The 25700-nt window shown below is 39.2% G+C and overlaps 1 long non-coding RNA gene across 1 annotated transcript in view; it reads right to left on the bottom strand.

The window, feature by feature from the left end:
• Positions 1-22803, bottom strand: part of LOC115899052 — a 30765-nt gene extending 7962 nt beyond the window's left edge. The window contains exon 1 of the long non-coding RNA XR_004058654.1: positions 22713-22803. This is a non-coding gene — a long non-coding RNA (uncharacterized LOC115899052). The remainder of the gene's footprint in view (positions 1-22712) is intronic.
• Positions 22804-25700: the final 2897 nt, after the last annotated feature.

Here is a 25700-nt window from a genome sequence, read left to right as displayed (position 1 = left end):
GATAAAGGGGATATCACCACCAACCCCACAGAAATACAAACTACCATTAGAGAATAGTGTAAACATCTCTATGCAAATAAACTAGATAACCTAGAAGAAATGGATAATTTCCTGGACACTTACACTCTTCCAAGACTAAACCAGAAAGAAGTTGAATCCCTGAATAGACCAATAGCAGGCTCTGAAATTGAGGCAATAATTAATAGCCTACCAACCAAAAAAAAGTCCAGGACCAAATGGATTCACAGACGAATTCAACCAGAGGTACAAGGAAGAACTGGTACCATTCCTTCTGAAACTATTCCAATCAATAGAAAAAGAGGGAATCCTCCCTAACTCATTTTATGAGGCCAACATCATCCTGATACCAAAGCCTGGCAGAGACACAACAAAAAAAGAGAATTTTAGACCAATATCCCTGATGAACATCGATGCAAAAATCCTCAATAAAATACTGGCAAACCGAATCCAGCAGCACATCAAAAAGCTTATCCACCATGATCAAGTGGGCTTCATCCCTGGGATGCAAGGCTGGTTCAACATATGCAAATCAATAAATGTAATCCAGCATATAAAGAGAACCAAAGAGAAAAACCACATGATTATCTCAATAGATGCAGAAAAGGCCTTTGAGAAAATTCAGCAGCTTCTTCATGCTAAAACTCTCAATAAATTTGGTATTGATGGAATGTCTCTCAAAACAGTAAGAGCTATTTATGACAAACACACAGCCAATATCATACTGAACGGGCAAAACCTGGAAGCATTCCCTTTGAAAACTGGCACAAGACAGGGATGCCCTCTCTCACCACTCCTATTCAACATAGTGTTGGAAGTTCTGGCTAGGGCAATCAGGCAAGAGAAAGAAATCAAGGGTATCCAGTTAGGAAAAGAAGAAGTCAAATTGTCCCTGTTTGCAGATGACATGATTATATATTTAGAAAACTCCATCGTCTCAGCCCAAAATCTCCTTAAGCTGATAAGCAACTTCAGCAAAGTCTCAGGATACAAAATTAATGTGCAAAAATCACAAGCATTCTTATGCACCAGTAACAAACAAACAGAGAGCCAAATCATGAATGAACTCCCATTCACAATTGTTTCAAAGAGAATAAAACACCTAGGAATCCAATTTACAAGGGATGTAAAGGACCTCTTCAAGGAGAACTACAAATCACTGCTCAGTAAAGTAAAAGAGGACACAAACAAATAGGAAGAACATACCATGCTCATGGATAGGAAGAATCAATATTGTAAAAATGGCCATACTGCCCAAAGTAATTTATAGATTCAATGACATTCCCATCAAGCTACCAATGAGTTTCTTCACAGAGTTGGAAAAAACTGCTTTAAAGTTCATATGGAACCAGAAAATAGCCCACATTGCCAAGACAATCCTAAGTCAAAAGAACAAAGCTGGAGGCATCATGCTACCTGACTTCAAACTATACTACAAGGCTACAGTAACCAAAACAGCATGGTGCTGGTACCAAAACAGAGATATAGACCAATGGAACAGAACAGAGTCCTCATGAAATAATACCACACATCTATAGCCATCTGATCTTTGACAAATCTGAGAGAAACAAGAAATGGAGAAAGAATTCCCTATTTAATAAATGGTGCTGGGAAAATTGACTAGCCCTAAGTAGAAAGCTGAAACTGGATCCTTTCCTTACTCCTTATACGAGATGGATTAGAGACTTAAATGTTAGACCTAAAACCATAAAAACTCTAGAAGAAAACCTAGGAAATACCGTTCAGGACATAGGCATGGACAAGGACTTCATGTCTAAAACACCAAAAGCAATGGCAACAAAAGCCAAAATTGACAAATGGGATCTAATTAAACTCAAGAGCTTCTGCACAGCAAAGGAAACTACCATCAGAGTGAACAGGCAACCTACAGAATGGGAGAACATTTTTGCAATCTACTCATCTGACAAAGGGCTAATATCCAGAACCTACAAAGAACACAAACAAATTTACAAGAAAAAAACAAACAACCCCATCAAAAAGTGGGCAAAGGATATGAACAGACATTTTTCAAAAGAAGACATGCATACGGCCAACAGATACATGAAAAAATGCTTGTCATCACTGACCATCAGAGAAATGCAAATCAAAACCACAATGAGATACCATCTCACACCAGTTAGAATGGCAATCATTAAAAAGTCAGGAAACAACAGGTGTTGGAGAGGATGTGGAGAAATAGGAATACTTTTACACTGTTGGTGGGATTGTAAACTAGTTCAAGCCATTGTGGAAAACAGTATGGCGATTCCTCAAGGATCTAGAACTAGAAATACCATATGACCCAGCCATCCCATTACTGGGGATATACCCAAAGGATTATAAATCATTCTGCTATAAAGACACATGCACACGTATGTTTATTGTGGCACTATTCACAATAGGAAAGACTTGGAATCAACCCAAATGTCCATCAGTGACAGACTGGATTAAGAAAATGTGGCACATATACACCATGGAATACTATGCAGCCATAAAAAGGATGAGTTTGTGTCCTTTGTAGGGACATGGATGCAGCTGGAAACCATCATTCTCAGCAAACTCTCGCAAGAATAGAAAACCAAACACTGCATGTTCTCACTCATAGGTGGGAATTGATCAATGAGATCATTTGGACTCTGGAAGGGGAACATCACACACTGGGGCCTATTTTGGGGAGGGGGGAGGTGGGAGCGGGGAGGGAGGAGGGATGGCATTGGGAGTTATACCTGATGGAAATGACGAGTTGATGGGTGCTGACGAGTTGATGGGTACAGCACACCAACATGGTACAAGTATACATATGTAACAAACCTGCACATTGTGCACATGTACCCTAGAACTTATAGTATAATAATAAAAAAAAGTCTATCCTAAAGAAAATAATCCTAAAACAAAACAAAAGAAAAGAAAAGAAAAGAAAATGTGGCACATGTACACCATGGAATACTATGCAGCCATAAAAAAGGATGAGTTTCTGTCCTTTGTAGGGACATAGATGCAGCTGGAAACCATCATTCTCGGCAAACTATGGCAAGAACAGAAAACCAAACACTGCATGTTCTCACTCATAGGTGGGAACTGAACAATGAAATCACTTGGACACAGGAAGGGGAACATCACACACGGGGGCCTATTGTGGGTAGGTGACAGGGGAGAGAGATAGCATTAAGAGATATACCTAATGTAAATGACGAGTTAATGGGTACAGCACACCAACATGGCACATGTATAAATATGTAACAAACTTACACATTGTGCACATGTACTCTAGAGCTTAAAGTATAATAATAAAAAAATTTTAAAAAGCCAAAAGCATGCATACATTTTTAGGTAGAAAATATAGAGTGGAAAGAGGGTAACCTCTTACAATTAAAACCCCACTTTTATCCTTGGAATCCATCTAATTACTTCTCTTTCTGTCTACTTAAGACAAAGAACCATATACATCTTTGTTACTCAAAGTTATGATTTGTGGACCAGCAGCCTTGGCATCATCTGGGAGCTTGAAAGAAATGTATAATCTCAGATCCAACTCCAGATCTGCTGAGGCAAGTAGGTGCATTTGAATAAAATCCCCAGGTAATTCATATGTACATTAAAGTTTGGGACACAACAAGCTATGTCTTATGCCTCTATTTCTTTGCTTCCCATTCAGTCTTTTAAAAATTTTTCCTATTTTATATTTAACTAGTACATATATACAGTTTAATAGTCACTTCTGCAAGGTTCATAACAAAAAATGGCAGGCCCCTTTTTAACTCCTCCCCATCCCTACTAACAATTCCTAGAATTGATCAACTTTTACATCTTTAACTATTTCTTCCAGTATTTACCTCCAATTCTGAAATAAAAATAATTATATTACTTTTTATATGTTTATCTGTTTTAAAACTAACCTGTACTTTTTACAGCAGGTGAGAATTTAACTTTCTTATACTACCACTTTGACTTATCCATCCCCTGCTTCCAACATAATTATAATTTTGATTAAACAAATATTTAGTGTTTTAGTGTTATAACTATACACCTTAGTCATTAAACCAAGTAGAGTACCCTTTTATGTTTTTCCTGTAGTTATTGCCTTCCTTTTTTATTTGTTTAGATTTTTATGTACCTGTCTTTTTTTGTTTGTTTGTTTTGTTTTGTTTTTGTATTTTTTTGAGATGGAATCTCGCTCTATCACCTAGGCTGGATTGTATGCAGTGGCAGGATCTTGGTTCACTGCAACCTCTGCCTACCAGGTTCTAGTGATTCTCCTGCCTCAGCTTCCCGAGTAGCTGGGGCTATAGGCATGCACCACCATGCCCAGCTAATTATTTTGTAATTTTTGATAGAGACAGTATTTTGCCACATTGGCGAGGCTGATCTTGAACTCCTGACCTCAAATGATCCACCTGTCTTGGCCTCCCAAAGTGCTGGGATTACAGGCATGAGCCACTGCACCCAGCTGTACTTGTCTTATACCTATTTCTTTCTTATCTTTCCAAAAGAACTGTAAAATTCCTGTCAACGTAGTCACACTATTCTATCAGTTTCATTTGTTTTCCTTAAAGTCTTCTCTTAAATTTCTTTATCCCTCTGTTCTAATCTGGGTTGGCTGCTATGTAGACAACTAATATAGCTGTTATCCTAGGACCTTCTTTTGTCATCATGTGGTAAAGTTCTTTTGTCTCTCTTCTGTCTTGAATTCTGAGTTTCTAGGGTCTCATGATGTCTTCCTTTTTGGTTTAATCTTTCATTTTGTGGAGGATATCCTCCAATGACTTCTAGAAAAAGTGTGTGCCAGGTATCTGTCTACCGATATTCAGTATCTTTCTTGGTCTTTCCTGTATAATAGAGGCTGTAAGCCTGGAAACTACATTTCCCAGAATTCCTTGCTATCAACGTTCTTGTTTAGAGTAGGTCAGTGAAATATGTTCATATGATACTTAAAAGTAGGAAGTGAGGTAGGTTTAATTCTTCTATCAGAAGTAGTGACAGACTAGCATGGGCTTTTGCAGTGGCTGTCTCGTATTTCAATATGTGTTACCAGCAGCTGTAGCTTTACCAACAGGTTTATGTGGTTTCCTGATTATTGTGTAGCGTCCTCCTACCCCTCTAGCCATTTCAGCAGTATGAGATCGGTATATTAGATTATTTCCTGCTTGTACTGCCTATAATATATTTTTTTCTATTTGAACGCTTACCAAGAATGGCTTCAAGAAAAAGATCTTCAAAAATATGAATTTGACTTAGTTATTGGACACCACCAATAATTAAGATTTGAAGCAGTGATGATCTCTGAGATATCAGTAGTTCATGGCAAAAAGAGTTACATAAATTATTACCCATACTTGCATGGAATTAAGTGCCTAATATTAAAGATACAGTTTTGGGAGACAAAGATACAGTTTTGGGAGACAACTGCTGTTGCAGTATTTGCATACTGTTTTAGTGAAGACTACAGAGACTGTGTGGTGGGCCGGATATTTCTGAGTACACTGGAGAGATTACAGAAATGACCTCAGGGTTTGAAAATGTTTGCTTAGACATTATCAGAAAACCAGGGAGCTTCTGTTGTGACTGCCTCAAAATAATATCTTATCTTTTAGACTTATAGGACCCTCCATACCAAAATGTACCAAAACCAGGACTCCAAATACCAGTATAACCAAAAGCCAGACCCCAAATTTGATCTTGCATACTGGAGAACTACAATTGACTGCCTCACCAGGTCTACTATGTTAAGACATATTAAGAAAGAAGAGTATATTGTGGACTGAATTATGTCCCCCTATCCATTCATATTTTGAAGACTTAATCCCCAATATGACTATTTGGAGATAGATTACATTAAGAGGTAATTAATGTCAAGTGAGGTCCCAAGAATGGGGCCTTAATTCACTATTACTGGTGTCCTTCTAAGTAAAAGAAGAGACATCGGGGATGTACATGTAGAGAGGAAAGGCTGGGTGAGGATTCAATGAAAAGATGACTGTCTGCAAGACAAAGACAGAGGTCTCAGGGTAGAGAGGAAAGGCTGGGTGAGGATTCAGTGAGAAGATGGCTGTCTGCAAGCCAAAGACAGAGGTCTCAGGAGAAACCAACCCTATCTTGATCTTGAACTTCCAGCCTCTAGAACTGTGGGAAAATAAATTTCTGCTGTTCTAGCCAACCAGTCTGTGATATTTTATTACGGCAGTTTTAGCAAACTAATGCACACTCTTACTACATTTCATCAAACATATCAAAGGATACTACCTTTATCAAAACACGGGGAGAAACATTTGTCAGAGGCGCTCCATCTTTCTTGGAAAGCCCTCTTGTGTTTGTCCTGGAAGGCTGAGGATGATGACTGAAGATGCTGCTATAGAAATAGGCTCCTTGATTTCAGTGAGGATGAAGGATTTCAGAGTGATAGAAACTAAGTGGCAGCAGATACTGACAAGACAAGGTGGGTGGGATTGATTAGTGATAATTAGAACAGTTTAACCCACATGCATTTTTGATGATGGCTAATTGATCATAGTGTCCTTAAGACTGAAATAGATGGGTGATTTTACATTTATGTAATACAGTTTTACTTTATATATAAAATAGAAAAAGTTTTAGGTCATGAGTACAGGCTTAATTTTAATCACAACAGAGAGTTAACACTGTTCACACCATTTCCAGACCTGAGCCACTTCTCAAATCTGGAATCCTAGAATGGAATGGAAAGCCTATCTCCTGGAGGAAGAATCTTCTGACATTGCTACCAGTATATGTTGTAAATATTCTACAGAGGAATTCCAAGAGTTTTCTGGAATTACTGTATACTGCCTCTGAGATGACATTACTCCATAGGGCCCCAACATGTCACTGTGTTCCTCCAGTCAGGGTGGAAGTCCATGCAGGTCAGGCAATCCTATTACTATTGTTGAATACTCCATTTTCTTTCCTTGCAGTGCCTTCAAGATGGCAGGATTCTATGTTGCCATTTTGAACTCAGGAGTGGATGTGTGATTTGCTTTGGCTGATAACATGTGGGCATGTGTCATATGTCACTCCTGGACAAAAGCTTTAAGACACTGTATGTTTGTCAATGTTTCTTTTTCTTCTCCCACAAGATTAGCAGTACTCCAGATAGCAGCTACCAGCCTAGACCCTGGAGCAAAGAAATGTAGGATAGAGCCCATGATGGACATGTAACATGCACAAGAAATTATCTTCTGTTTTTGTAAGTCACTGATATTTAAAGTTATTTGTTTTTCTGCATAACATAGATTGTCTTAACTAATACAGGTGTCAAATGCCCCAAGCCTCTATCATGGTGGGTCCAATGGGTTCACAGATCTAACTAGTGTTTTTTCCCCAGGACCTGAATGGAAAGTTAGAACAGGCATACTAAGCAACTAGCAAAATATTCGCTGACTTGTAAAGATTTATTATAGTAGAAGGATAAATTCATAAACCAAAAGCAATACTGAATCCTTAAGAGAATAGTCCTACTCTCCTCGATCTGGGTCATAGCACTTGGTGGTGACTATATTGAACTGTATCTGGCATCTGGTTCTTACCTCACAGCCATAAAACTAAGATCGCCCACATGTTCCCCTTAAATAAGACATCTTGATGGATCACAGGTCTATCACCCTATCCTATCTCTGCTATCAACCCTAGCAGAGATTAAGGTTGCTGTTAAAGACATGCAAGATGCATGGCTGGTGATTCCTATTACTTCTTCATTTATTGTCTGTGCAAGAAGACAGATGGATCTTGGATAATGACAGCAGGGTATCATAAATGTAATCAGATAGTGACTCTAATTGCCTCTATTGTTCCTAAAGTCTTATCTTTGCTAGAATCAATTAGTGTAGCCCTTCACATCTGCTATTGATCTGGAAAATACTTTGTTTCTCTAAACCGAACAGCAGAGACTAGTAGAGCAGTTTGCTTTTACCTGGCAGGGACAGTAATGCATCACTCTGTCTTTTTTGCTGATTATTTCCCCAGATCCAGTGCTGCATTCTCTACCTTCTAATTTTTGAGTCTGGACCTCTCTTGCTTCTCTAAAGAAGAATGGCTCTGCCTCTACTTCTGCTGCCTCTGGTATTCGAGACTTCTGGGAATTTTGTTTGTTCATCTATTTTTTTTCCTACTCTGGCTATGTGTTAATGTGATTAGACTCACTTTGTCAACAACGCTATCAGACACATCTGTCCGATGCCACCTTGTTTTACGTCATCACATCCATAAATTTATTCTTTTTGGGGTCATGTGGTAGAGAATTTCATTCACCAGAAATTCTCCAAAAAGATTTGAAAATTTGTTAGAGTGAGAAAATTATACTTCCTAGGAAGCTCCACACATTTTCTTCTTGAGGAGAAAAGTGGAGAGACATTGTATTTTCCAGAATTCTGAAGCTATTTGATGAAGCTCACAGGGAAGCATAGAAGTTTCTATTTGTAAGTGTTGCTACTTGTAAGTGTATAGTAGGGAGATATAATAGTGTGTAGGGAGTGGAGGAAGGATAAGAACATGAGGGGTAAGTATCTGGGAGAGTTGGAACACACACACACACACACACACACACACACACACACACACACACACACACAGAGAGAAAGAGAGTGACAGAGACAGAGTACTGCTGCTACAGGTGGAAAAGATATAGAAGAAGATGGAAAGAGGATATTGCAGATATTTGCTGTGACCTAAGAATGCACTTCTTACTATATTGTTGGAATTCTTTTTCATTAAGGAAGACACCATGTTAAGGCCATAATTCGGGGCCCAGATGTTTATTTGGGTTATATTTGTATATCTTTATTCTATATCAATGGGATCTGATGGAGAGGAAGTCAAACATGTGCCCATTCTATTCTCTTGAACTATTTTACTTTGAGGACCACTCTCCTTTATTATAGTATTTAACATGCTTATCCTAATTTAAAAATTTGAACATCATTCTTTATAATGAATCTGGAAGCATCTATTGAGATTATACCATATTAATCTCATTATATAGCATATCAATATATTGATCAATAATCAATATACTATATCGTATATATGAATTATACATTAATTAATTAAATATTAGTTGCCCTTGAAGTTTGTTAACTACTTATGGAAGTTTTTTACTTTGTGACACAATTTCTACAGATATAAAATTAAGGAAAAACACTATTTCTACCCTCACAAAGTCTATACTTACAGGTGGTTATTCTTGGTTTTATGCCTATCCTTTTTAAAAAGATGTATAGTTTTGAGTCTGAGCTAATCAGACACTTCTGATTCACTTCTGTGAAATCTTTTATTCCTTTAAATGCTACTCCACTTTTCTTCCAAAAAGGATGGAATTGTGACTATTTACCTAGAATTTCATACTTGTAAAATATCTGAACCTGCATGTGCCAAATTCCTTTTCAAGATCTCCAGTCATATCTATAGTTTTTCTAAAATAATTAAGTGTCCTGTTGTCTAAAGCCTATGGTACATGTCCAACAGTTTGCAGCTACCCTTTCTTTCGCTATTACAGGCTCCAAAATGACATCATCACTTCCTGTCACATTCAATCACCAACTACATTTCCCTTATTTCTCGGAATTATGTATGGAGTATCAGTTCCCTTTGTGGCTTCCTGTGCCTCCCAAGAGATGATATTACCAGCAGGACAAGTAAAGAATGAGTCTGATACTTGGTTTTCAGTAGAACTGTTGATGTCATTAGTTCATCAGTACAGTTGAATTCTGCCATGGATTTTTTTTCTCTTCTTTTTAACTCATATTTTAGGTTTAGGGGTGCATGTACAGGTTTGTTTTATAGGTGAATTGTGTGTCGGGGGTTTGGTGTATGGATTATTTTGTCACCCAGGTAATAAGCATAGTACCTGATTGGCAGTTTTTTGTTCTTCTCCCTCAAGTAGGCTCCATGTTGTGTCTGTTGTTTCCTTCTTTGTGTCCATGTGTTCTTAATGTTTATCTCCCACTTTTAAGTGAGAACATGTAATATTTGGTTTTCTGTTCATGCATTAGTTTGCTTTGGGTAATGGCCTCCAGCTCCATCCATGTTGCTGCAAAGGACAGGATCTTGTTCTTTTTTATGGCTGCCTAGCATTCCAAAGTGTGTATGTATCATATTTTCTTTATCCAGTCTACTATTAATGAAAGTATAGGTTGAATCTGTGTCTTCGCTATTGTGAATAGTGCTGTGATGAACATACATGTGCATGTGTCTTTATGGTAGAATGATTTCCATTCCTCTGGGTAGATAGTAATGGACTTACTGGGTCAAATGGTAATTCTATTTTATATTTTTTAAGAATTTACCACACTGCTTTCCACAAGCAGGTATGAACTAATTTACATACCTACCAGCAGTGTATAAGCATTCTCTTTTCTCTGCAACCTTGCCAGCATCTGTCACTTTTTGACTTTTTAATAATAGCCATTTTGACTGGTATAAGATGGTGTCTCCTTGTGGTTTTGATTTGCATTTCTCTAGTGATTAGTGCTGTTGAGCATTGTTTCATATGATTGTTGGCTGTGTCTATGTCTTCTTTAGAAAAATGTCTGTTCATGTCTTTTATCCACTTTTTAATGAGGTTGTTTGTTTTTTGCTTGCTGATTTGTTTAAGTTCCTTATGGATTCTAGATATTAGACCTTTATTGGATGCATAGTTTGCAAATATTTTCTCCCATTCTGTAGGTTGTCTGTTTACTCTGTTGGTATATTCTTTTGCTGTGCAGAAGCTGTTTAGTTTAATTAGGTTTCACTTGTCAATTTTTGTTTTTGTTGCAATTGCTTTTGGCATCTTTGTCATGAAATCTTTGCCAGGGCTATGTCCAGAATGGTATTTCCTAGGTTATCTTCCATGGTTTTTATAGTTTAAGGTTTTATATTTAAATCTTTAATCCATCTTGAATTGATTTTTATATATGGTATAAGGAAGGAGTTCATCTTCTGCATATTCCATTAATTTTTAATCTCTGTTAGGAAAGCATTGACTTTCATGTAGCTTGGTGTTCTATAAAGCTTCCCATGGACATTTCATTTGTATCCTTTTTCTTTTTATCCCCACCTAAATATTTCCTAATCTGTGTGTATTATCAGAATCATGATTCCCAGATGGGGTTTTACCAGTTTACTCTAGAGTGTTGCCATTTCTCTGCCTCTTTGCTTTTTATTAATAAGGTACATCCTTTCAACACTGGGTTATGCATTTCATCTCTCTAAACTCAAGAGCCTCTCTAGTCTCTAAAATCTATTAATATCTTTCACATATCTTATTTTTCCCATGAAGACTCCTTTATTGAATATATATTTATCTCTTTTCTAACCTCTACAACACCCTCACTTAAAATATGCTATATGTTTTCTAACCCTGCTGTAACAAATTACCAAAAGTTTAGTGGCTTAAAACAACAGAAATTTATTATTTTACAGCTGTAGAACTCAGAAGCCTGAAATGGGTCGGGAGGACTATGCCTCTTATGGAGGCTCCTGGAAAGAATCCATTCCTTTGCTCTTTCTAGTTTCCAGAGGCTGCCCACATCCTTTGGCTTGTGGTCACATATCATTCCAACCTCTGCTTCTATAGTCACATCTTTTCTAACTCTGATTCTCCTGCCTCCCTCTTTTAAGTACTCTGTGAGTACAGTAATCCCACTCAAATAATTTAGAGTAATCTTCCCATCTCAAGACCTATAACTTAATCATATCTATATAGTCCCTTTGGCCATGGAAACTAACAGGTTCTTGGGATTAAGATGTGGACATCTTTGGGGAACCATTATTCTGCTTACCAGAAATATTCTATACACATTTAACTATAATACATTTTAATCCATAACTGTATTTAATTTAGCTCCATTCTTTATATAATTTATAATTATTTTGGGTATAGAAGTGCCATTTTTCCTCATCAAGTATCAATTCCCTGGGGGCATATGTCTGTCAGAGAGCTGAGTGCATATTTACCTATTGGTTTTAGAATTTCATTCTCTTCATTAACAAATATTGTATATTTCTTTGACATGAACATAAACACCAATACATCTTTATGTTTAATTGACTACAACAAAAATTTATTCACTCCCCTTGTTTCTCAGGTGTCTTAGTTCTCATCTTGTGATAAAAATACATAAAATCTTATAAGCCTAAGATAAAATGCAGTTTTTATCTTTTCATCATGTTTTAGGAAGAGTTAATAATCTTGGGCCTTTTTGGTAATGGGATATTTGAATTCTGTAGCCTTTCTACATTTTGTTTTTAAATGTCTCTTGTTTGATTAACTAATTTTAGACGTTTTATTGTAAAAATCTTTCAATATATAAAAAATTAGGCCGGGCGCGGTGGCTCAAGCCTGTAATCCCAGCACTTTGGAAGGCCGAGACGGGCGGATCACGAGGTCAGGATATCGAGACCATCATAGCTACCCGGTGAAACCACGTCTCTACTAAAAAATACAAAAAAAAAAAAAAAAAAAAAAAAAAACTAGCCGCGCGAGGTGGCGGGCGCCTGTAGTCCCAGCTACTCGGGAGGCTGAGGCAGGAGAATGGCGTCAACCCGGGAGGCGGAGCTTGCAGTGAGCTGAGATCCGGCCACTGCACTCCAGCCTGGGCGACAGAGCAAGACTCTGTCTCAAAAAAAAAAAAAAAAAAAAAAATTAGAAAAACAGTTTAGTGAATATCCACTTATTCACAACCTAGATTTAGCAATGTATGCATATCTACATGATCTTTTTGCCAATGTATTTTAAAGTAAATTACAGTTAAATAATTTTTATTCAATGCCATAAAGAAGTGAGAATTTATGTAAATTTCCTATGTTTCTTGAGACTTGTCAAGTGATGGCTGGAGTAGGAGGACACCTCAATATATTATAAGTTTTCTCCTTTTATAAAAGACTCTCTGGTCTTCTTTTCACCTCCTATAAGATCTGTAAATAATTTTTTTCTTTTTTAAGCACACGACTGACTTTGACTAAATTTTATTTTAATAACTATGCCTTTAATATTTCTCTTAATTTTTTAACTAGTTTCCTGGAAAAAAAGTCACCTAATTCCATTTTATTTGGGGTCGAATCTCCTTTCAACTCACTGCAACAGTGCTTCATGCTAGAACACTAAAGGGATAATTGCTTTGGTCTAGATGTTTTCTATGCTGTCACTTTTGTACCACATTTATACCAGTTTTGGTTGCTTTATTTCTTTCCCAGAAAAGAAAACTTGGATATAATTTAACATCTACTTATGCAATTACTTTGCTCTTGTTTCTGCTAAGGGAACCGTGGGTGTTCTTCAAAACTATCTCCAAGAACTTTTGGCATTATTAGAACTACCCAGTGCCAACCATATGAATGATGAAAGTATCGTTTTCTAAGTAATGAAAGCCTCCTCTACTTTTACTCTATTTTTTGCTCCACTTTCTCCTTTCGTAATAGCAACAAATCATCTCACAAACTTATGTATCTTTCACTTGAAATTTTAAATTTAGCAAAAATCTCTTAAGAGTTACTTTGGCTGTTAGTATGTCAAATTGTTGCTGTTACCGAAGATTTGGGTTTTCTGAATGAGCAAAGCATATTGCTTATGAAAATATTTGGGAGATAGAACTGGGCTAAAATTCTCTCTCTCTCTCTTTCTGTTTTCTGTCTGAAGAGCCTTGAACAATTTCAGAGGAACATTTCCTCCAAGAAAGGAATGTTTTACATTTGAGATGGTAGACAAAATGCTTTGTGAAAAGAGTTCAAACTACAGGGTTCTCAGAAGAATCTTATTGTTCTGACTCCAGTTCCCTGACACCAGCTGGATGTCCTGCAATTCAATTCCATTCTGACAACAACTACCCAGAATTAGTGTGACTCCATGGTTTAAGGGTTCAGTCCCACAAAACTGCCCTTACTTCAGATGCTAGCCACAAGCCCCGGGAGCCAACCCTATTTCTGACAACCAGCGATATATTTGAAGGGTCCTACAATCCTCTCAGGTTTGCTAATTTGCTAGAACAACACACTCAACTAGCTAGAAGTATTATACTTACAATTTTATTATGAAGCATACAGATCAAGAATGACAACTAAAAGAGATGCACAGGGCAAGGTCTTGAATGGGGGCCAATGCTGAGTTTCTATGTCCTCCCCTCATGAAATCCTGGTGTATCAACCCCCAGCTCATCAATGTGTTCACCAACCAGGAAACCCCTCCAAGCTTGGGTCCAGAGTTTTCACTGGAGATTCATTACCTAGATGTCCTTGATTAAATCATTGGCCATGTGATTGAACTTAATTTCTAGCACACCTACTTTTCCTGGAGGTCCAGTGGGCCCAAAGTCCCAATCCTCTAATCACATGATTTGTCTCTGTGGTGACCAGCACCCATCCTGAAGCTATCTAGGTGTCTATCAAGAGTCTTCTCATCATCATAACAGACACTCCTGCTACTCGGTGTTATTGGTTTGCTAGGGCTGCCATAACAAACTACCACAGACTGGATGACTTCACTAATAGAAATTTATTTTCTCACAATTCTGGAAGCTAGATGTCAGAGAACAAGAGGGTATGGGAAAGGTTGGTTTCTTCTGAGGCCTCATCTCCTTGGCTTCAGATGTCTCTTTTCTCCCTGTGGTTTTATTTGGTCTTCCCTCTGTGTATGTCTGTATCCTAATTTCCACCTTCTATAAAGACACCAGTCCTGTTGGATTTGGGACCCACTCTAATGACCTTATTTACTTCATGAACCTCTGGAAAGACCCTGTCTACAAATACAGTCACATTCTTAGGTACTGGTTAGGACTCCAACACATGAATTTGCGGGGGTGGGGTGGGGACATAACACTGGGGAAATGCTAAGGGTTTGCAAAGCTCTGTGCCAGAAACCAGGGACAATATCAGCTTCATTATTCTACAGTATTCTTCACACATTCCATTTGCACATCTCCTTCCGAAAAACACCTTTACATTTTGGCCAATAATGATGTGCTTGAGATGAATGCAAACCAAGTGGTTGTGTTTCGCTGCCTAGGGAGAGGTGGGGCACCCCTCTGGAGGTGACACATTGCCTGCTCCTGTAACTCATATTCTGAAGTCCCTGAGAAGCATCACATCTAATTCCATGAACAGGACCATACTGAGAGGGGGCTGAAGCCAGGACTCCTTTGTTTCAGGATCCTCTTTCTGCTTCTCTATTTCTCAGCATTTCTCTACTTCTCAGCATTTACGCATCCTTTCTCCCAACCCAGACTTTCTCCTCTCCCAACTATTTAAACAAAGGTTCAGGAATAATCTTGTTCATATTCAAACTGAGCATGCATTTAAATCAGCATGTTACCTCTCCCTAAGATATTTGTATTAAAATCTTATTTTCTTACTTCCTTGTACTCTTGAAATTACTCCCAGGTGAACCTCTTGTGCGTAAGGTTTGTGCTCCCTAGAAGGGAAGTAATAGATAATACTAGGATTTTATTTTCTCCCATCAGAAGTTACTTTGAATCTGAACCTATCAACTGTAGGATAAAAAAACTCCTTAAATTCATTTTACCTTTTTAGTATATCCATACCTTGTGAAAGGACAAATGCCATTCTTTTGATAGAAAATTCGTCCATGTTGTTCGTTACAAACTCTGAAAACCTTAGTTGGGTCTTGCCTTCTCTTCAGCTATTGACACTTTTGATTCCTGAGGGCAGACAGCTTGTTGGGAAATAGCAGAGAGGAGGAGGCAGGAAATGGAGTTGGGGTGGGGCTGTTTTCTTATTAGTTTCCCAGGGTGAGATGGGCAGATGAGCTTGACTTGAAGAGCATCACGGGATCTTTTCCTTTTAGAACTGGGAGGGGAGAAGGGCACACGCACTCCCCAGTGCATGGGGTGTAAGTAGTAAAATAAACGTAGAAACACAACATTCTAATATGGCTAATAAACATATACTTACATGTTTATAAGAGCCTAGAGGGAAAGGGGTAAACTAGACCTAAATGCAAAGTTAGTTTATTCATTCTGGCTTAATCATTTGAAGGAATAATTTTATCCTGATGCTAATTCAGAAACATGGCAGCCTAGGGCAGCAACCCAGGGTCTCTTTCATATAACATCTTGGGAATGCAGAGAAAGAAGCCAGATTATTTTTCTTTTGCATGAGTTCATTTTTTTCCACCTAATTCAACAAATATTTATAAAGAAAATTCTACATGCCAAGCATCTGGCAAAAATAAACTGTCTTGTTTAAAGTAGATGGTCTAGAAGTTATTGAAGAAATTCTCTCTCATCATAAAAAGTGAGGGTTTTATTAGTTTTAAGGATCTCAGTAATTATCTAGAGGAGATAAGTCAGGTACTTTGTCCTCATCTACAAAATCAAATGTTTTATCTAGAGGAGATAATTCATATACTTCTGTCCTCATCTATAAAATCAAATGTTTTATCTAGATGATCCTCAACTTTTTTCCAATTCTAAAATTACAGGATTCTGTGGTCTCTGCCATGATTTCTATACCCCAGAGAATGAAGTTCAAATACAGTTGATGCTTGTGGGGTGGAATTCTTTCCCAACTGAAAAACTCATTAAAAAGTGAACCTGATTTTTCAGTATTGCACTGAGTTGTAAGTTGCTGGTCTTAGGCAGCATCTTAAATCAGGCGGTAGCTGGTCATAGTTACTGTTTCTTAATATAGATGTCAAGACTTTTGGTCATTTCTGCAAGGTCATGGAGGGGGCTGGTGTTAGGATGGCTTTCTTCCCCAAACAAGCCTTATGTCTGCCATGAGACCAGAAATGCCATAATTAGAAATGTATCCCTGTTGCTGAGGGCATGCCCTCTATACAGCCCATACCAAGTTATGAATAACAGACTAGAAGTTTCTGGGTTTTCCATTGAATCAGTGAGAATGCTTTTGGCTGTAAATAACAGAATACCCAACTAAAAATGACTTAACCAATAAAGCATTTATTTTCTCCCATAGTGCCAGAATTGGTTAATTGGACTCCAGGTCAATTCCTTTCATATTTCTTGGTTTTCCCTTCATGGGCACAAAAGGGAAATCTGCTGCAAGCATTGTGTCCTCCCATGATAGTGTCCAAAGAAGGAAAGGACAGTTTGTCTCCATACAGCTCTTTTTTTTAACTTTTATTTTAAGTTCAGGGGTACAAGTGCAGGTTTGTTACATAGGTAATTGTGTGTCATGGGGGTTCATTGTACAGATTATTTCATCACCTAAGTATTAAACCTAGTGCCCATTACTTGTTTTTCTTGATCTTCTCACTCCTCCCACCCTCTACCCCCCTAAAGACCTCCATGTATATTGTTCCCCTCTGTGTGTCTATGTGTTCACCTAATTTAGCTCTCACTTATAAGTGAGAACATGTGGTATTTGCTTTTCTGTTCCTGTATTAGTTTGCTAAGGATGATGGCCTCCAGCTCCATCCATGTTGCTGCAAAAGACATGATCTCATTCTTTTTTATGGCTGTGTAGAATTCCATGGTGTATATGTACCACATTTTCTTTATCCAGTCTACCATTGATGGCCATGTCTTTGCTATTGTGAATAGTGCTGCAATGAACATTCATATGCATATGTCTTTACGGTAGAATGATTTATATTCCTTTAGGTATATATCCAGTACTGGGATTGCTGGGTCAAATGGTATTTCTGTCTTTAGGTCTTTGAGGAATTGCTATACTGTCTTCCACAATGGCTGAACTAATTTACACTCCCACCAACAGTGCATAAACATTCCTTTTTCTCCATTACCAGCATCTGATTTTTTTATTTTTTGCCATTCTGACTGGAATGCAACTCTTTTTATTAGAAAGGAAACCTTTCCTTGAAGCCTCCAGCAGACTTCCTCTTACTGACTAGTAAGAACTATGTCAGATTCCTGAGCCCAAGGCTGAAGGGGCTTTCTGTTAGTCACAGAGGGAGTGGTGGGAATACATCAAGGAGGCAGTCAATCATGTTTGCTTCATCTGGTGTGGCCAAAATCTTCAGAGCAGATCTAACTGAAAGTGAGGATTTGCAAGGTATTTTGTCCATATGTATAGAGGTACGGGGTTCCCCCTTCTTCACGCTTTTAGCCCACTACCCTTAATTTTCAGGGGTCCTGGATAGCCACTGGTAAAGCTGAAGTTAAGCCTGTGAATGGTGTGATGTAAAAGCAAGGGACTGGGAGTCATATGCAGGGAACTGGACCTGGGAGGCCAGGTGGATGTTGGGAGCGAGGCTGAGGCTAATGCTGAGAAAGGCTGCAAGCCAAGTGGCATCGGTGAATGGGAGTTCTGTGGCCCTCCATTCTCTGGTAGACCACCCATGTGACTCTTGCTGAGCATCAAGGACATTTTTAATAGATTCCTGTGAAAGCCTGGACCAGATTGCAGCTCCACTGACATATAACACATCTATAGAATATTTCTTCTCAGATAATTAACCAGAAAGTATGTAATTATCTTAATTCTCTGATCTATTGCCCAGGGGTGGATGATCCAGATACAAATAATGGTCTTTTGACTTCTGATGTTGAACTTGCTTTCTTGGGATTAGAGATCAGCAGAATGAGTGCCATTCTATTTAAAAACCTATTTTAGTATTACTGTAACAGGTAATTAACTGGCTTATATAATTTGGTCAAGTTCAGTCAAGTTTTTGACTTAAAGTCATCATGCAAGTTAGTGTAAGAGTGCTTTAATGAGAGCACAAGCATTCCAGAATGAAAGATTGGAAGGATTAAATGAAATATGCAAGAGAGGCTGCTTAGCATATTTCCTGGTACATAGTGGGACTCAAGAAGTATTAATTTCCTTCTCCCGGTTGGGTTTCTTTCCTAATTACTATTTCCCCAAAATCTCAGCAAAATTATCTCCCCTTCTATTTTGGAGCTTCCCTTACTCCCACTTCAAAAGAGCAGGAAACATATAACCAATATTCTAAGATAAGGTAATATAAAATAGAAAAATAGAGGGAAGGAAACGGTTCTTTTATCATGCACTGAACACATGTAATACAGTGTCAGGGATTCCAAGATGAATTAAGACACAGCCTCCTATCGAAGGGAGGTCACAGTCTAGAGCAGGAGACCCAGGGAGAACTAATCTGAGGACTGAAACTGCAGAGGGTGCAGCTGAGCACTTAGAAGGAGCACCTAACTTACACGGGTAGGGGTGGCCAGGGAGGCACATAAGAGACAACTTCCCTGGGGAAGTGATTCCTAGGAGCCATGCTTGCCCCTCAGGACACCTGCTGACCCATAAGGGAGGCCGAAGTAGAAGACACCTATTTTTCTAGGAGTCTTGAAAATATAAAATCCAAAACTACAAAAACCCTAGAAGAAAATCTAGACAATACCATTGAGGACATAGGTATAGGCAAAGATTTCATTAAGAAAATGTCAAAAGCAACTGCAACAAAAGCACATTTTATCACATTGCTCTCTGCTATCATGTTTAGTTTGTAATGTTTTCCAAATTAAATTTAGGTTAATGTCCTTTGATGAACCTATTAATCAGTATAGGCTTAGAGGATCTCAAATGCTTTGAGAGGAAGTAACCCTAGAAACTCAACTTCAAAACTGGTAGATTATGTATACAGGGCTGTTTTGGAACATCTGACCATTTCAAGGGTGGAAATGATGTGTGTTGTCCTTACCTAAGCAAGCATGAGTCAGATAAATGACAATAGGACTGGGAACTGGCTGCCAAGGCTTCCATAGTACCTGGAGTCCTGCAGAGAGAGATCCCCTTGCCTAAGTTCCGTTTGGAACCATGAGCCCAATTAGTTTCCTTCTTCTCATCCCTGTGATACCGGGTAAGCACCAATAATGCAAGCCATTTGAACCCGCATCCTCTCATGTACTCTTATTCCTATGTTGTTTTGTGCATTTTAGTGCCTGACTCATCCTCCCACTGCTTTGCTTTCTGCCAGCCTTTCCAGTGTGTCCTCTGGAATTCCATTCAGTTGTAAACTCCCCACCCTCACATATACTTGTCACAGAGCATTCCCTCTACTTCCTCATCTTAACTGAAACCCTGCTCTTCCCCAGGACAAGGTTCTCAAATAGAGGTTGCCCTTTCTTCCAGGTCCCACAGACCAAACAGCTGAGTAGTGACGGCAGCATTCTCCTAGCTTCCCTCTGCTACTTGGCATTTTTCCACAGTTACTTGCTCACAAAACCTTCTCTTTTTCACATACCCACACAGACACACAATATAATAATAAATAGAATTATGAGAGCAAATAATTTCCAATTCCAGGATTGTATCCGATACATAAAAAGGGGTATGTATGGTTGTCTTAAATGGATTTCTTTCCAGGGTTCACAAAGTGTTCATTGCTGAATTCCAAGGCGGGCAAATGCAGGGGTCAAATTGCCTTATCCACTATTTGTGACCTTGGACAGGTAACTTAACCTTTCTTAACTTCTCATAGGAGTTTTACGAGAAATAAATGAGACATTGCATGCAAAGGGCTTAGCACAATGCTTGGCAGTCAGCACTCCATACAAGATCATTGTCATCGTATCTTCATATTATTTCTCACATGTATTACAGGTTTCTAACTGGTCACGCTCATTACTTCTGCCCTTTCTCTTCCCCCAATACATTCTCTATGCAGCAGCCAGAAAGTCAAAAATTCAAACCAGATCATGTCACTCTCCTGTATAAGGCCCTTTCCCCATCACTGCTTTCTCATTGCACCTAGGATAAAGCCAAACCCAAACACCTTGCCATGTTCTACCAGGAAGGCCTTGCAGACTTGGCATTGCCTGCTCCATGAGCCCCTCCCTTCACCTGCACTCCTCCCTGTGCCCAGTCCTGCTGGCCTGCTGGCTGCTCCTTGAACTCCCCACTCTTGTTGCTGCCTTACCACTGTTGACCCTGTTTGTCCCCACCTGGAATGTTCTGCCCCTGATTTCTGCATAGTCAATTTCTTCATATCATTCATATCTCAGCTCAAATGGCATCTCCTGAGTCTTCCCTGAACACCCAAACCAAGTGACACACCTGGTAGTTATAATTTCATCAGCTTGTTTTATTTTCATCATGGCACAAACTCTCTGTGCATTTATTGGATTTCGTGTTTATCATCTCTCTGCACTGGCATATGATCTTCCTGAGAGCACGCCTTTTGTGTCTTGTTTAACACTAATTCCCAATGTCTAGAGAAGAGAGCAACACATAGTATTAGGAACTCAAGAAGTATTTGTAGAATGAATAAATGATTGATTGAATGGGCTTGATAATTACACCCTATTCAAAGACAGGCCAGGCTCCTTCCAGAGTTCAAAGTGCTTTGGGTGAAAAAAAGGCCCAGAGTGCTAACAATGAAATTTGACACCATTAGAATGTTTTGGCCTGCCAATTTCTGAGCTGATTTTCTTTATACTTAAAGAATCACAGATTGAATGGCATTTCTGTGGGACTTGTGGGGTCTTGAAAAACTCAAAGGGGGCCACAGCTTGATGGGACATCAAAAATAACTACATCAAAGAAGCAAAGCAGAGGCACTGTGCGGCAAACACAATTAATGAAGAGCCACATACACCACTCTCGGGAGAAAAAGGGAGGGGAGAGGGTCTGCTCTCATTCTTCCTGTGCATGCTTCTGACATAGGCATCACTTGTAAGTCACTTGTGGAGCACTCGCTGCTCTTTCAGAAGCCTAGGCCCCTTTTGCTTCCCAAGTCAGCCATTCCTTTCCTTCTCAAATTCAATTAAATCAGCCCTAATGAGTGGCTGCACACAATGAGAGTTCTTGTTTACATAATGCAGGGAATAATAATGAGCCAACATCAATTAGGATTGTTATGAGAAATCAGAAAAATTGATTTGCCGCCTCGACAGCAGGCAGATTTCTGCTTTCAGACACCAAGTCTCACAGACTTAAACCTCAAGCTCCCTCTTACACAGAGAGAGGCTGTGGTCTCTGTTCATTGCTGTGAAGCAGACTTTAAAGACCAGAGTACCACTAAGTTTTTCCTTTGTTCTACTACTGACTCGTTTCAATTTAGCCAATCATGATTCACTATTTTTCCGGCTGTTGCCACTACTGAGTTTTCTGCATAAACACAGGCAACCAAATTTTAACCACATTGATAAAATACTGCTTTATTATTTTTTTTTTTTAATTCTGTAGGCAAAGGGCCATGGCAGTAGTCAGAGGGTTTGACATGCAGATCATGTTTATCCTTTGATCATCTGTCATTTTGTTAGAAGAAAGCATATGCCATCCTTTGCTCTGTTTTTAAAATAGATTCAGAGGAAGTGAGGAATTAATCTTAACCTTAAACACATTGAGCCCAGTATTTCCTATCCAACTGTAGAATGCACTATCTAGTTTCCTACACCTCGCCCTTGCTAAGTTTAGGTTCTTCGGGCCAGCTGTTAAGAAGGAAAAGAAGGGGGAGGGGACCATTGCTTTAGATGGACAAGGCATTACACTGACGATTATCAATCCTGGCTTATTTCCTCACTCCTCCATCCCCCGTTCCCCACAGTGACAGAACCAAGCAAGACCAGAGCCAGTGACCCTTGTGATTTTTTTGACATTTGTTCTTAAATGGGATTGGCATGAATCTCTTGCTCACTGTGTTCTACTTCGGCATTATGTGCTGTGCTACTATGAACACTGAAAATTAGCACATCAACAGTGCACATCTTGACCATCTCAGTACTCTCTAGAAAAGCAAAGTTTCACCTTACTTTTTAAGTGTTGTTGCCAAGAAAGGAAGCTGGGTATCATCCACTCACCTCCTCCCCACAGCAGGTGGAGCAGCAGGATGCAGGAGCAGCAGCGTTCAGAGAATTTGTCTTTTACCAATTCTTCCTCATTAGATTAACACTACTCACATGACTGATTTGCAGACAATTCAGTCAACATTCTTCAACTTTTAAGGACAATTAAACATTAACTCTTGCAGATGGTGGACACTTGGAGTCTATGTGTCTTGATCTTGACACACTCAGTGCTGAACACCCTGACCTGGCTCATGAGGAGGGTTCAATAAATGCTTCTTGAATTGAACTTGTGTTAGTATCTAAGTCCCCCTTCCCAGTGCATTTCAGTGGAGGGGTTGCTCCTGCCCTGTTTTTTTTACCCTCTTCAGCCTGCTGCCTACTCATTTCCTATGCCCCTTGCCTGGACACCGCCCTTCCTCTGCCAGAGCAGGCTTCTGCTTTCCACACAAGTACAGACAGAATCAGAGCACACTTGGCAATATCTGCATGCTGCTGGGCCCCACGACACAGAGACATAGTGAAGCCTGGTGACAACGAAATGAACAATGTAAAGGAAGACTAACTAGGAAAAAACCTGTGTCCAATGAAACCAACATTTACATTTTCTCTTTTTAATAAAAAATTTAACACAAAAGGTAGGAGAGATAAATACAATAAACACTCATGTACCCACCATCCAACTCCAACAACCGTCAACATTTTTGCTAATTTGTTTTATTTATGAACTCTTCCAATTCTGTGTGCATGTGTGTGAGAGAGAGAGAAATCAGCGAGACTTTGCCTTTACAGTGTCCTATATATTCCTCTAAAATTTAAGCAAAAATAAAATTTAATAAAGAAAAACGTTATTGTTGAGTCTTTTGTTGTTACACCCTATTTTTAGGTCCTGGGACTAGAGGTTCCAGAATGTTTCAATTAAATGCTAGTAATGCTGAAAACAGCCTTTTCCAAGGTCTCATGTCCCCTGCATCAGTGGAGTTCAGCCACTTCCTTCTGTTTGATAGAATTCTTAGACGTGTCCCTGGTGGTTGCTGGTGGAGCTCATGCTGCTTTGTTGGTCTGTCTGCTGCTGGCACCCACATGCTGCAAGTACAAGCTTCCTTTGGGCATTTGAGACTATTGGAGCTCAAATTTTTCTTAATTGCTGTATTTTCAATGAATGTCCTTTTGTCGCAGTGCAATGACCCATTTTTTTTCAACCACAGAGCTGATGGAGCTGGGCTGCCAAGTCACATGGGGGAATGACTCAGAGAAGGGAGTAGTGGGCAGCAGCCCGCACAGATTATAACTTGGGCAGTGCTCATTTTTATGGAGCACTTTCATTTGATTTTGTTCTGTTACTGATGCCATTGAGAAAGATGAGGTGATATCATCTGTTTTGATTTACATGCTCATAAAATAATGAAAAATAAAATGAAGTCCAGAAAATTACCAAACCATCTCATGAAAATTACTTCTTGACCAAATGCCATTCTGTGATTCCCATGATTAAGCAATGGGATTTGAATGAATCAGAAGAGAATAAGCCTTGTTTTCATTATATACATGGGGGCATGTTTGCCCCCAGGTCCTTCCCTTGTCCTCTGCAGGCTGTATTTTCCTCACTTCTCTGCCACTTGGCTTCCTGTTGGGTTCAGCTGGTGGCAAGATTGAAGTACAGGAGAAAGGGGTGAGCCGGATGTATCCATTTCCTATTGTTGCTGTACCAAATTACCACAAACTTAATGGCTTAACACAAATTTATTATCTCATAGTTTTGGCAGTCAGAAGTCAGAAATAAGTCTTATGAGACTAAGAGTATCAGCAGAGCTGCATTCCTTCTGGAGGCTCTGGGGGAGAATCCATTTCCTTTCCTTGTCCAACACCTAAGGGCTGTCTGCATTCCTTGGCTTGTGACCACATCACTCTAACTTCTGCACTGACATCATATTTTCTTCTCTAACTTTGATCCTCCTTCCTCCCCTCTATAAGTACACTTGTGATTACATTGGCCCCACCCCCAAAATGTGGGATAATCTCCCCCTTGGAGGAGCCTTAACCTAATCACATCTGAAAAGCCCCTTTTGCCATATAAGATAACATATTCACAGGTGCCGGAGATTAGAATGTGGCCATCTTGAGGGGGAGATTATCCTCCTTACCACACCAGGCATTTCTCCTCCTCCATGTTTAATGTCACCTGGGACCTTGGTCTCCAGTAAGTCTCCTCCTTTCTTGTCCTTATAGCCTAGGAGTGGCAGTGGCTTCCTACTATTGCCAACCTCTGGGTTGCTTCATGTTCCCAGTTGGCTAATCTGCTTCTTTTGTAACCTGTGTAACCAATTCCCTGCATCACATTCCCTTTGTTTGAAAGGCTGAAAGTTTTCTGCTTTTCTGGCTTGGCTCTGATGAGATGAGGTGAGGTGGTGATGCTGGAATACTGGTGGTCTTCACTGGAGATTGGGGAGGGGAACACGTGGGGCAACTCAGACTGTTGGGAAGTTATGTCAGGATTAGCAGAGGCCCAGCCTTACATTTGACAAGAGCTCTTTCCCTCTCTTGCCCTCTCAGGCCAGGATATACAAGTAAGTCAGAGCTGTCAGAAGGACCAAGGGTGAACCATCTGACGTACACCAGGACTCGAATTTAGACCTGTTCAGCATCTTAGTGCAGGTAGAAATAGTTCTCTCACTGAAGATTCTGTACAATGCTAAAAGACAAAGAGAACCTGGCAAAAGCATTTGTGGGAAGAGGCGTGACTTCCTGATGGAATACTTGAATTTACGTTCTTCCATTCACCCTCTGCAGGGTCTTGAACAAATCATCTAGTCCTTCAGCCTCGAGTCCTCATATGTACAATCATACTTAAAGGTTTGATAAAGATTAAATGAAGACTGCATAAAGACTAAATGAAGCAATGTATGGGGAAGTACTGAACAAACCTACATCTTCTATTGATTAAGGAATTCTAGAAATACTTATTGAACACCCAACCATGAGCTGGATACTGTGCTAAGTCCT

This window comes from Rhinopithecus roxellana, chromosome 8, assembly GCF_007565055.1.
Source record: "Rhinopithecus roxellana isolate Shanxi Qingling chromosome 8, ASM756505v1, whole genome shotgun sequence".
Lineage (NCBI taxonomy): Eukaryota > Metazoa > Chordata > Mammalia > Primates > Cercopithecidae > Rhinopithecus > Rhinopithecus roxellana.
This window is presented reverse-complemented; position numbering and strand designations above follow the sequence as displayed.